The sequence below is a fragment of the Lissotriton vulgaris genome, chromosome 3_1, assembly GCF_964263255.1.
Source record: "Lissotriton vulgaris chromosome 3_1, aLisVul1.2, whole genome shotgun sequence".
NCBI lineage: Eukaryota > Metazoa > Chordata > Amphibia > Caudata > Salamandridae > Lissotriton > Lissotriton vulgaris.
In genome coordinates this window covers 846,421,835-846,434,830 of record NC_141689.1, presented here as the reverse complement: position 1 = coordinate 846,434,830, position 12,996 = coordinate 846,421,835, and positions in this window count along the sequence as shown.

The window sequence follows — 12,996 nt, the reverse complement described above, 5'->3', positions numbered from 1 at the left end:
CGTTCGTGAATTTATTTCGGCACCCTTAATGAACCTTAAGACCCGTGCAGTACACAGCATTCAGAATTACAACACACTTACATGCCGGTTCAGTCGCGTTGAAATCGTCCGTGTATCAGAAAGCTAACAAGAAACAACAAATTAGGACCAGGTTTTAGTACCATGTTTCCTCTTGTGTGTTACATTCACTATCTCCATCTATCGCGCTCTGGTCAAACTAACCTGATTTATACTCGCGTGTCAGACTTCCTCATGCTCCTGAAAGTTCCAACCATTGAAAGCACCATATTTGCTTCCTTCAATATACCCGGGCGCGTGTTCATTGGGTAAAGTTCCAATCACGTGATTAATCGAAGTAGACAAAATACTTCTGCCTCAGACATTACCTTTGCCGTGAACCAGGCGAATGCTAGATGAAGTCAAAACTACCAAGTGATGCTCAAATTAAATAAATATCGCATAATCAAAATAATAAGTCAGTAAAGAGTAACCAATAGATCATGTTTGTCATAGAACGAATAGGGGATACAAACCCTGTGCTATCTCAACTGCGGTGTAAAAGATCTGCTAGAATGTCGTGTGTGTTGAGCTATCGTGTTTGCTCTGGTGACCATACACAAAATGTAGAAGTATTCACAGGCATGGATATGTCACATTCAATACTAATCATACTAATATAAAGTATAAAACATATAAAACATATTAATCATTAATTCACAAGAATTGCCTCCTTAACAAGGAATATTCCATAAGTTCTTAGATAGCATGATAGTTCTATTCGGTCATTGAGACCCTTCGGTTTGTGTGAAGATAATTTCTGTATCCAAAAACTCTCCCTCTGTAGGAGATATTTGGTGTTGTCACTTCCTTCTTTTTTGTCCGCAGTCTCCAGCACAATTTATTTTAACTGGGATATGTTGTGTTGCTCCTCAATAAAGTGTGCAGCAATTGCAGACTTCTTGTTTTTTGTACGTATATTGGATTTATGTTCTGTTAGTCTTGTTTTTATCCGCCTTTCGGTTTTCCCAATATATAATTTTCCGCAAGGATATTTCAAAGCATAAATAACATTTGCTGTGTCGCACGTTGCATTGACCTTGAGTTTATCTCATGCCTTTTCATAGGGTGGTTGATCTTATTTCCCTTGATAATGCTATTGCAATTTCCGCAATTCAAACAAGCTTTTGTTCCTTTAAATATCTCAACCTTTGGTGGTTTATTTTTCAGTATTTCTCCTAAATTGCGAGCTTGGGTGTAAGCGAACAGAGGTGGTCTCTCAAAAACTCCATTGAAATCTGGTTCTAAGTTCAGTATTGCCCAATTTCTTGTGATTATTTTCCTAAGACGTTCACTGAGTGCAGAACATTTTGAAACTACTACAATTCTTGTCTCCTCCTTTTTAGTCTTGGTTTTTAGTAGCTCTCTTCCCTCAATTGAATCCACTCGCTTCCTAGATTCATCAATGATGTGTTCTGGGTACCCTCTGCTCGAAAATGTTGTCGCCATTTCATCCATTCTGGATTTTAATTTGGTGTTATTGGAAGTAATTCTTTTCACTCTCGCCATTTGGGAGAAAGGGAGGTGTTTTTTGAGGCTTTGCTGGTGAAAACTCAGAAAGTGAAGCATGTTATTCCTGTCAGTACTTTTCCTAAATATATCAGTTTCAAAACCTTTGTCTGTTATTGAGACCTTTACATCCAGGAAAATAACCTGTGTTTCTTAAATGTCCCAGGTAAGTTGTATGCGGTCATCCCTTTCATTGAACTCTGTGGGTGCATCATGTAGTTTCTCTTTTGAGTTTTTCCAGATGATAAATATATTGTCTATATATCTCACAAGTAATTTAAGGTTATCCTGCCATTCTGTTTTGGTGAAGATGTGAGTCTCTTCATAGTCCTGCATGAATATATTAGCGTATACCGGCGCCGCCAAGTTTCCCATGGCCGTTCCAACTAGTTGTTGGTACCATTCATCTTTATAGCAGAAGTAGCTCTGAAACAAAGTAAATAGCATCAGTTCCATGAGAAATGTCTGGAATGGAGGTTCTAGATCAGTATTGAGCAAGGCTTTCTCCACTGCCTCTGTCCCTAATGAGTGGGGTATCGATGTGTAGAGTGAACGTACATCAGCTGTACATAAGATCAAGTGTTCTCCAGGTTCGATTGTTATTACTTCAAGTTTTAGAAGAAAGTCGGTGGTGTCTTTAACATATGTCTTCATGTTCTTGACTGTTGGCTGAAGGTTCTTATCTAGTAGCTGTCCTATCGTTTCATGTATACTTCCACATGTTGAAACGATTGGTCGGAGAGGAGGATCCCAAAGACTTTTATGGATCTTAGGTATCATATATAGTACCGGGCTTCTCGGGTTGGTTTTAGTCAAAACATTCTTTGTCTTTTCGTTGATTATCCCCATTTCATGGCCTTTATCAATGATGTTCCTTAGACATTTCATGTATTCCATGGTGGGATTACCTTTCAATCTCATATAGGTGTTGGTATCCATTATGTGTTCTCTAACCTTGTCCTTGTACATTTTGGTGTTCATGATAACTAAGGTGCCACCTTTTTCAGCCTTAGTGCAAGTAATCTCCGCCTTAGAAGCCAGTTTTCTTAAGGTATCCATATCTTTTGGGTGATATTTTTCTTAGTTCGTGTCCCATATTTCAATTTTGACAGATCTTGTTTTACCAACTTTTTCGAATAAATCAAGAGTCTTATGGCTGACTTGTGCCTGGAATGTACTGGTCATTCTGAGGCCTAATAGTTGATCTGGCTCCCTTGTGTCTGGTCTGGGGAGTACATTATTGAAAAAGTGCCGTAACCCCAATTTGCGCATTAGTTTGAAAAAGCTTACTTCAAGTTCTAAAGCATTGGTCGTGGTTGTCGGTACAAATGATGTACCCCTTTGTAAAAGATCTTTTTCATGTTTGCTCAATTCATAGTCACTGATGTTCATAACTAGTTGGTCTGTACTTGTGTTTTCTTCCGTTCTTTGTCTTTTTTCGGCACCATTGTGCTCCTGGTGTTTGGATGTTCCTTTTCTTTTTCCTTTGTTTTTTCCCCTCCTGGGTCTCCCTTTTGGGCTTGGCCCTGATCTAAAAAAGGACTTGTCTCGGTGGTAGCGCTTGTAGTGGGTTGTTCTTGTTGGGAGGTATCTCGAGTTCCAGCTGACGGTTGTGTTCTTTGTGTTCTATGTGATGTATCACTACCAGATGATGACGTGTCAGTATGTTGTGAATATGGTCGGTTCCTTCTTTTTTGGGCATATATCTCCGCCCATGTATACACTTCCCCGAGTTTGTAGTCGAGGGCGTCCCTCTTGAATTTACGTACTTTCCTTCCATTTATGTCTCTTGAGTGTTTTTCCATTTGATCCTTAATATCTTCTAAGGTTTTTGATAATTCTTCTTCTGACATATTTGCTAAATCCGTCGATACCTCTGAAATCTCCTCGGTTAGTTTTTTTTAAGATTCCTGATAGTTCCTCTATGATTAAAAGAATGAGGTCCAGAGAGCACTTATTTAAGATTGCGAACCATTTGTCCTGAAAGTTTTTGGAATTTTTACAGAGGGACAGTTTTAGGGCAATTCTTAGTCCCCTCGGTATGCGTGAAGATCGATGGTACTTTATTAACTTACTTGCATGCAGTTTCTGGTTAATTTGTCTTTATAGAAAGGTATATCAGTTGTCTTATACTTTGTTCCTTAGAACAATTCGTAGATTCTTGCAAAATCTCTTCCCTAATTAAAGCGTATCTGCAATTGGCTTCATCATCTTTAAAAGCAAAGGTATTCGCCCTGGCTTCAGTGCTCTTCGCTATTTCCTCATAGTTACTCATTTTTAGTTTGATCTTGTTGCGTGCTACCTGTCTCACGGGACGAGAGAATGAAATTTAAAGCAGATATGCAATTCAAACAAGCGTTTGTTCCTTTAAATATCTCAACCTTTGGTGGTTTATTTTTTAGTATTTCTCCTAAATTGCGAGCTCGGTGTAGGCGAACAGAGGTGGTCTCTCAAAAACTCCATTGAAATCTGGTTCTAAGTTCAGTATTGCCCAATTTTTTGTGATTATTTTCCTGAAACGTTCACTGAGTGTGGAAAATATTGAAACTGCTACAATTCTTGTCTCCTCCTTTTTAGTCTTGTTTTTTAGTAGCTCTCTTCGCTCAATTGAATCCCCTCGCTTCCTAGATTCAACAATGATGTGTTCTGGGTACTCTCATTTCGCTCTGAGGGGCGACTGAGTGCCTACAGGGATGCAACTAAAGTCTCATTAGGAGCACGTTTTTCAGTTAAAATTTTAAGCGTCTCAGGACGTCAGACGCCTCCTGTGGAGCACCTACAAACAAGTTCAAAAGAACACTATAAGCGATTCAAACCAAGAAACAAGGCGGTGCACCTGCCTCAGCATATCTGCTTTAGTATGGCAGAGTAGACAGGATGTTGCTCTTCCTCCATATTGCTATAAAATGTCCCGATTTTACCTCAAAAGATTTATTTGCACCATGGTACCAAGAGCAGGTACTGAAGGAGGGTCTGATGCACCATGTGTTGTTGGCGGTGCTGATTGAACAGACAAATAGGAAGGTGCTATTGGAGGGACAGATGCAACAGGTGGTGGAGTGCTGACAAAGCAGAAGAAGTAAAAGTGGTTGAAGTAATCAAAGAAGAAGGCACTGCCGATGTTCCTGCTTCGCCTCTTCTATGTTCTTCTGATGCCTTCCTTCTGCATGCACTAGCCTGGTGAAGGAATTGTCTGCAGTTGTTTTCTCATTCCTGTGGTGCCGAGCGAGTATTGATTCATGTTCCCTTGGGAAATAACTTTTTGCATAGGTTGTAGGTGATAAGTATAGAATTCAAAATTTTCCCTTCAGGTTGCAATTTTAAAAATCGCATACAATGGATTTCTTTAATTTCTACCTCTACCTCCTTCTCTTGCAACAGCGTAGGATCACCTTTTTCATCTACCTCATTTTTCTAAAAGTAGAATGGTGGCTTCAGAACAAAACATATTCCATCACCCAAACAGCAAAGTCTTCTGAGATACCAAATTTAATTGGGGCTAAGGAGTATACACTTCCTGTTTTCTACAATTGACCAAGTTCTAAGAAAATAAAATGCTGCATAATGCTGTTTTACAAATCTGCATAATGCTGTTTTACAAAGACAAAAGTGCCACTGTACTATCTCAATACGATTGTGAAACCCATATGGTTTGTAAATACAACCTGTAGCTACCTTACTAACATATGTAAAGAAATTATCTCATATCAGTTTGAGATAATTTCTTGTTCCAATGCTTCTACAGTATAATAAATCTGAGAACAGCTTCTTTTGTGATATTTGCTATTTTATTCTACATCAGATGTTTCCATCATATTCATCACAATTTCACAGATATATAGTTGTAGGAGCAGCCGCAGCTGACGTGTTTTTCACCCCGTGGTGGCCCATTGGGGATTTCTCAGGGCTGCAAATATATAATGCAAGACATCAGTCTTAGAGTGTAGGGTGAATAAAGGCATCTGCCACATTAAGGGTGCAATCGAAACAGTAGTTTGTTAGGGAGTATAACCGGGATGCTGGCTGTCATATGGTCCGTATTTTACCTGCTCAGTGCTCAGTGTGTTCTTGCTACATGCAACGAACAAGGATTGCCAGGGGTGCTACAAAATTTGTTGTGCTCAAGCAATAAAGGTGTTAAGGACAGGTTTGAGTGTCGAACAATCCATGTATTGCCTCCACCACGGTCAGTGTAATTGACTTCATGCAAGGGAATAATACTTGTGGTATGTGCTTGTGTCCTGGTCCTTGATAATTGTTAATTGACCACGTGTCTGTATATGAAGTACTCATGTTAACTTGCAACCTTTTATAAACACTTATAAAGACATGATTGAGCCACATACTTTTTTATAAACACTATTAAATCAAAGTTGTCAAATGTTGCAATACATATCACCTGAAATAAGTTAATAGCAATGAAGGTGAGCCGTAAGTGTTATTTTTCTGGATAAAGAGAAAACATTATGTATTGCATGAGCTTGTGGAAATATGGCCCACGATTCTAAAGGACGATGTAATAAAAAAGTGAATACATGTAATTTTAGATTTTGAAAAACCTCTAATATAGTGAGCTAGATCCCTCCCGAAAAGCGCGCTATTCACCCCTGAGGATCTCAAAGTACTGGGGGTTGGGGGGGGTCAGCAGATCTGTTTAGCCGAAGAGCCGGGTCTTGAGGGTCTTCCTGAAGGTGTTCAGGAAGGGGGTGCATCTGATGTCTGCCAGTAGCCCATTCCAGGACTTGGCTGCAATGTGAGAGAAGGATCTTCTGCCTGCTCTGGCTCTGTGGATGTGCAAGGTTTTGGCCAGTGCGAGGTTGGAAGATCGGAGCTTTCTTTTGGGTACGTGGAAGTTGATTCTGTTGTTGAGGTATTTGGGTCTGATGTTGTGTAGGCATTTGTAGGTGTGAGTGCGGATTTTGAAAGTGACTTTTTTCTCCACTGGGATCAGTGGAGACCTCGTAGGTGTTGGCTGATGTGTTCGTGTTGGGGGATGCCGAGGCCGAGTCTGCCGGAGGTGTTCTGTTTTGTCTGGAGTTTGCAGAGTAGGAACTTGTTGATGCCAGCGTAGAGTGCATTTCCATAGTCCGATCTGCTGGTGATGAGTGCATTGGTGACTGTCTTCCTTGACTCTGGGGGATCCACTTGAAGGTCTTGCGGAGGATGCAGAAGGTGTTGAAGCAGCTGGAGGTGACGGCGTTGACCTGCCGGTTCATGCTGAGTGATGAGTCGAGTTGAGTATGATGCTGAGGTTCTTGGCGTGGTCTGAGGGGGTAGGTGGACTTCCGAGGGCAGTCACCCAGGTGCTGTCCCATGCAGAAGGGGTTGTCCCGAGGATGAGGACTTCTGTCTTCTCGGCGTTGAGCTTCAGGTAGCTGTTGGTCATCCAGAATGCAACGTCTTGCATTACTTTCTGGAACTTGAGTTTGGCACTGGTGGGATCTTTGGTGAGGGAGAGGATTAGCTGGGTTTCGTCGGCGTAAGATACGATGTTGAAACCGTGTTGTCGGATGATGGCTGCGAGGGGTGCCATGTAGATGTTCATGACCCGACCGTGGTCAGCACCAGGAACCCTGGACCTCCCACTACCCATCGCTATGACACCACCACCTAGCACTCAAACCAGAAAGACTTAGAGAATGCCAACAGGCCTCGCTGAACACAACACAATGTTGAAGAGGGTGGGACTCAGTAATGATTCATGTGGGACTCATCAGGTGATTTTCGTGGGGTCGGCGAGGAAGGGTGGGAGTCTAATCCGTTGGCTTCTTCAGGTGAGTAATGATCAGATCCAGTACAGTGCTGTTCCTTGTATGCCTGCGACATGTAGTCTGGCGACTAGTGTGCGGTGGGGGACGGTGTCAAAGGCTGCTGATAGGTTGAGTAGGATGAGGGCTGCAGAGTGGCGTTGGTCCAGGAAGGTGTGGATGTCTTCTGTGACGGCAAGTAGGGTGGTCTCTGTGCTGTGGTTGCTTCAGAATCCGGATTGGGACGGGTCGAGGACGGCGTTCTCTTCAATGAATTGTGTCAGTTTCCTGTTGACTATTTTCTCTGCAACTTTGGCTGCAAAGGGGAGGAGCGAGATGGGCCGATAGTTATTGAGGTTGGTGGGGTCAGATGTGGGCTTCTTGAGCAGGGGTCTGACTTCTGTATGCTTCCACTCATCTGGGAAGGTGCCTGTTTTGAGGGTGGTGTTGATGGAGCATTGTAGTTTGGGTGCATTGGTGGCGGCGGCTCTGTGGTAGATGTGAGGGGGCAGGGGTCGCTGGGGGCCCCCGAGTGGATGCTTTTCATGGTCGAGGCAGTGCCTTTGGCCGTGATCGGTGTCCAGTGGAGATGGTGGGCTGGCTGGTGTTTCTGGGGGGCGGAGCCGTCTGTGGCACCTGGTGGATGAAGTTGTAATAGAGGTTTTTGATCTTGAGGTGGAAATAGGTCCCGAGCTTGTCACAGAAGTCTTGGGATGGGGGGATGTCTGTGGCTTCACTGCATGGGTTGGTGAATTCTTGAATGACATTGAAAAGTTCCTTGGAGTTGGTGGAGCTGGCCAGGATTCTGTTGTGGGTGAAGTTCCTCTTGGTGGCTTTGATCTGGTTGTGGCAGTCCATCATGGCGTCCTTGAAGGTGGTGTGGTTTTCGGTTGTCTTGGTGTTTCTCCAGTTCTTCTCCATTAATCTGCAGGTGCGTCTGGCTTCTTGGAAGCAGTGGTGCACCAAGTGGCCTTCCTGGGGTGTTGTCTGTTGGGGTTGTGTTGCAGGTGAGCTTGTCTGTGCAGTTGGAGATCCAGGTGTGGAGTTCTCTGGCTGCGTCGCTTGTGTCGGGTGCCTAGGTGTGGTTGTGTCGGGTGAAGGTGGAGTTAATTTGCTCATTGGTAGCCTTGCTCCAGTTACTTCATGGTTGCATGGGGCTGGTTTGGGTAAATTGGGTTTGTTGATGGCAAAGTGTACGCAGTGGTGGTTGGTCTATATCCGCTGCATTGTGTGGCTGAATTGCACACTGCTTCCTGCTGCGAAGATTGGGTCGAGGGTATGTCCTGCTCTGTGGGTCGGTATGTTGATGAGATGTTTAAGTCCAATGCTGTCGAGGTTCTTATGAAGGATAGTGGAGTTGGGGTTGCTGGGGTTCTCGAGGTGGAAGTTCAGGTGTCCAATGAGTATGTAGTCTTTTAAGGTGATGGCGTGGGGTGTGATGAAGTCGTGATGGAGGCGGCAAAGGATTCCTCTGAGTGTGGCTTTGGGGGTGGTCTGGATCTGGAAGTGCAGGTGTTCGGCGAAGAGGAAGGTTTTGCTGGAGGTGGTGAGGCGGAGGGTGCTCTTGTGGGCGGTGGTGAGGGCCCCTCCTGGGTGGTTGGGCCGGTCCTTTCTCTGCATCTTGTATCCGTCTGGGATGGCAGTGCTGATGTCAGGGGCAGAGGATGCCTTGGTCCAGGTCTCTGTAAAGAAGGGGATGTAGGGCGAGAGAGTCGAGTGAGTTCCAGATTTCCATGGCGTGTTCGTGTACGGAGCATACATTGAAGAGGATTCATTTTAGGGTGCTGCTGGTGCTGGCATCGGCGGTGTTGGAGGTCGGGGTGGCGGTGAGGGTCTGGTGGCAGTGGAGGCAGGAGAACTGGCCGTGGGTTGTGTTCAGCGAGGCCTGTTTGCATTCTCTAAGTCTTCCTGGTTTGAGTGCAAGGTGGTGGTGTCATAGTGATAGGTAGTGGGAGGTCCAGGGTCCTGGCGCTGACATGGACAGGCGCAAAAGAGCTTGCCTTTGGTGCGCTGGCAGCTTACCCGCTGTGCGCGGTCACCATTAAGTAGGGGAAGTGTGAGGGAGGAGAGGCTGGGAGGCCGGAGTGGGGTAATTCCGGGGAGAATTCCAGGGGCAGGGGCAGCAGGTGCAGGAGTGGGCAGCAGCCTCGAACCTCCATAGGGAGGAGGTCAGGGTCTAGAGGCAAGAGACGGCACAGCAGAGCTGCGGGGTGAGAGTGGACCTAGACCGAGGGTTGGAGTTCTTACTCAGATTTTTTAATTATCATCCCATGCTAGTCATGTTGATAATACCCAGGATGTATTTGTAGCTAAAGTATTTGTGATCTGCTATTTGGACAACATATTAAGGGGGATATTCACAACAAATGGCGAAAACTATCACTAACCTCAATTAGCACTAATTTTCCTATCGCTGTGTACTGCGGGAAATTATTGTTGTGTTAGTGGCGTAATTACAACATATCACTAACAGGTGATAGTTTCCCCTACCAGGTCAAATGCCCAGCGATAAGGTTAGTGTCATGGTAATAAAATTTGTCACGCTAACGTGAAAAAAGTGACGATGGGCCAAATAGCAACCAGGAACGTCATGCTAATTAGCGCCAGCATATCTTTTTTCATGTTAGGCGTGAAAAAACACTATAAAATGCCCGCTACGAAGCCCAAACACAAAAAAAAGAAACTTTTGAAAAGAACCATGGAGGAGCCTGGACCCAGCACAGAGGCCAACAACAACCCCACAAACACCCAGGAATACCAGCCAGAGTCCCAGTAGAAGGCCAAGGAGAAGAGGAAGAGGAAGACGTGGTTCAGTCAGCAGGAAAACCAGGTCCTGATTGCGAAGGTGAGAGAACACCAACAACAACTTTTTATCAGCTCTTCTGTGTCATTGGCAACCAGAAATGTAATATGGCAGTCCATCGCAGCCAAGGTGAATGATGTCGGAGAGGTGAGGAGGACAGTGGATGATAGCAAGAAGCGCTGGCATGATGCTAAGCGCAAGACCAAGCATAGACTTGCATAGAACCTGAAAGCAGCAATGCAGACTGGACGTGGGAGTCCAGCGCACAGGAGGAGCTGGAGGAGTTGGAAGAACAGGGGTCCCAAGTCTGCAGTGAGGAGACGGTGGCTGGAGTACCGGGACAGGATACAGGTCAACACGACCTGCCACAGCAAGAGGGTGAGTATCAACCAGGGACTGGGGGGACAGGGAGATGGGCCCAATGGCACTCATGCACAATCAAAGATATTGTAGTGCACAACTACAATGACTGTGGATCATGTCCCGGATCCTCTTGGCCCTGGTGGGTTTTACACATATCACCCTACCCAACCAATATATTGAAAGACACATATTGGTGGGCTCAAAGACCTGGAAATGAGCACACAAAAATCAAACAAACACAGTCCAAGTATAGGGAATACTTTTGGATATCTGGTGAACGCGGAGATTTCAACTTACCTTTCTGGGAGCATCTTTGAACTTGTGCCCGCTTTCTCTTTGCCGGTTCCGCCGCCCTGCCTATTGCGCTCGCTCACCTCCCACCGCCGCATCCCAGGACCACCAGTGCGGCCGCTGTGTGGGGGAGAGCTTGAAGTGCAGGGAACTACTAATCCCAGCTGACTTTGCGGCAGGAAGCCGCCTGCGGGGTAATCGCGCCAGGAGGCGCTTAAATCAACGCGTCACTGCCGATGGAGCGGAAGCGCACAGGAGCGCCCCGAGAGGAGCCCGGGACAAGGGCTGCCCCATTCTCGCCCATTCTAGCCCGGAATAGTCCTGTCCGGGCCACCCCCCTAAATCCTTATACTAACCTATTACTCATTATATGAAACCTTAATGCCGTATGATTATAAGAGGTAAATACATTGGTTTATTTTTTTAATGCGAAGGCATAGTTTTTCTTCTAGCCATGTCCCTACATTCCACTAACAGTAAAATTTCAAAATCTGGTAAGCTCTTAAATTGTACCCTTGACAATTTTATTACTAACGCTAACATTGCGATAGACCAAGGGATTATTCTTATGGAACGCCGGGTGTCACAGGCCCTGGCCATGGCGAAAAGATCCTCTATGGGTCATTTTGAAACTGCACGCACGCCAGAACATTCGCTTAGAGTAAATAACACTATTGATGTTAAAGCGCAGATACACGATATCCCAACACATGAACAGTTACACCCAATATCTAATTCTGATTCCCAAGTTATGGCAGACTTAAATTTTACCCACAACTCAACTATAAATAGTGAAATGGCGAGTCTCCCGGACATACAAAATACCAGACAACTACGAGAGCGTAGAAGGGGAGCGATACCTAAAAGAAAACGGGCCAACATTAGCGTAATAGGAGGGAGAAACCCAAAGGTCCCAAAGGCCCAGGGCAAGAGTGATATATGGACCAGGCAACAGGGGCCTTCGGTTACAAATCCCCCGACTAGTCACACAAACCAACTGCTGACGACACCGAGTCAAGATTCGGTTGCTGGAGAGGCGGCGGGGTAAGCATAGATCTAAACATTAAGGAGATAGATGATCCTTTAATGGATAAGCTAGGGACGCTGTTAAAATCCCTCCTTAAACCATTAGAATCCAGATTATTAATTATAGAGAAACAACTTTGTCAGCTCTTACTGGTTAATAAGGAAGGACCAATGATAGGGAAAGATGCAACAAGTAAAGAAATCTCACCCACTGTGCAGAAGTTGACCCCTATTAATCCTAACACCCAGGGGACTAAACAACCAGTAGAACCTGCCACTCGGCCCTCCAGATGAAGAGCGAATCTAAGAATAGAATATCCCCAGCTGGCTCTAAGGGAATCCCTAGCACAGATCACAAGGGATAATGAGATATCTCCTTGTGAAAAGCAAGAGCAGGCAAATAAGAGTTCAATTATACTAAGCTTCTTAAACTGGAACGTAGCGGGGCTCACGAGTAAATTTAGCGACCCAGCATTCCTCCCCTATATAGATAACTTCTCCATTTTCTGTTGTCAGGAGAGTTGGGAGCTAGATCCCATACATATAAATGGTTATCAAACTTTCACATCCCTACAAAACCATCTGCGAGTGGGAGAAACTCAGGAGGTCTTTGTACCTATATATCTAATACGGTAAATATATACATTTTGAAACATAATCTGGGGTCTGCCTATTATCAGTCCTGACATTTAAAACAGGAAGAAAACAAACCATCAGGCTGATTAATTTTTATAATAATGTAACGAAGGAAGATTCCGTCCATGTTTTTAATGAACTTTCACAAAGCCTGTTAAATGCAGACGATGATAGTCAGGCAGGGACATGCATTTTATGGGTAGGGGACTTTAACTGTCACCTATGCCCCCATAGTTTTTCTAGGATTTGTGGGATGGAATATATTAAGGGAGACCCGTGTACCCATTTTCTTCATTCAACCCATGGAAACTTCTTTAATACTTTTCTATTTCAACATGACCTGGGCGATATTAATGAATTGTGTAACCCACAGGTGGATTTTAGCCCAACATTTAATGGTAGGGGGTGCAACTCAGTACTAGACTTCGCTCTGGCATCAAATTGTTATTTGTGTAATGTCTCAAATTTTAAAGTAGGGGACCTCACAATCAGTGACCACTTCCCCATTAGTTTCTTTTTTACTGTTATGGCAACAAATGACAAAAATAACAGGGCTGTTGTTGA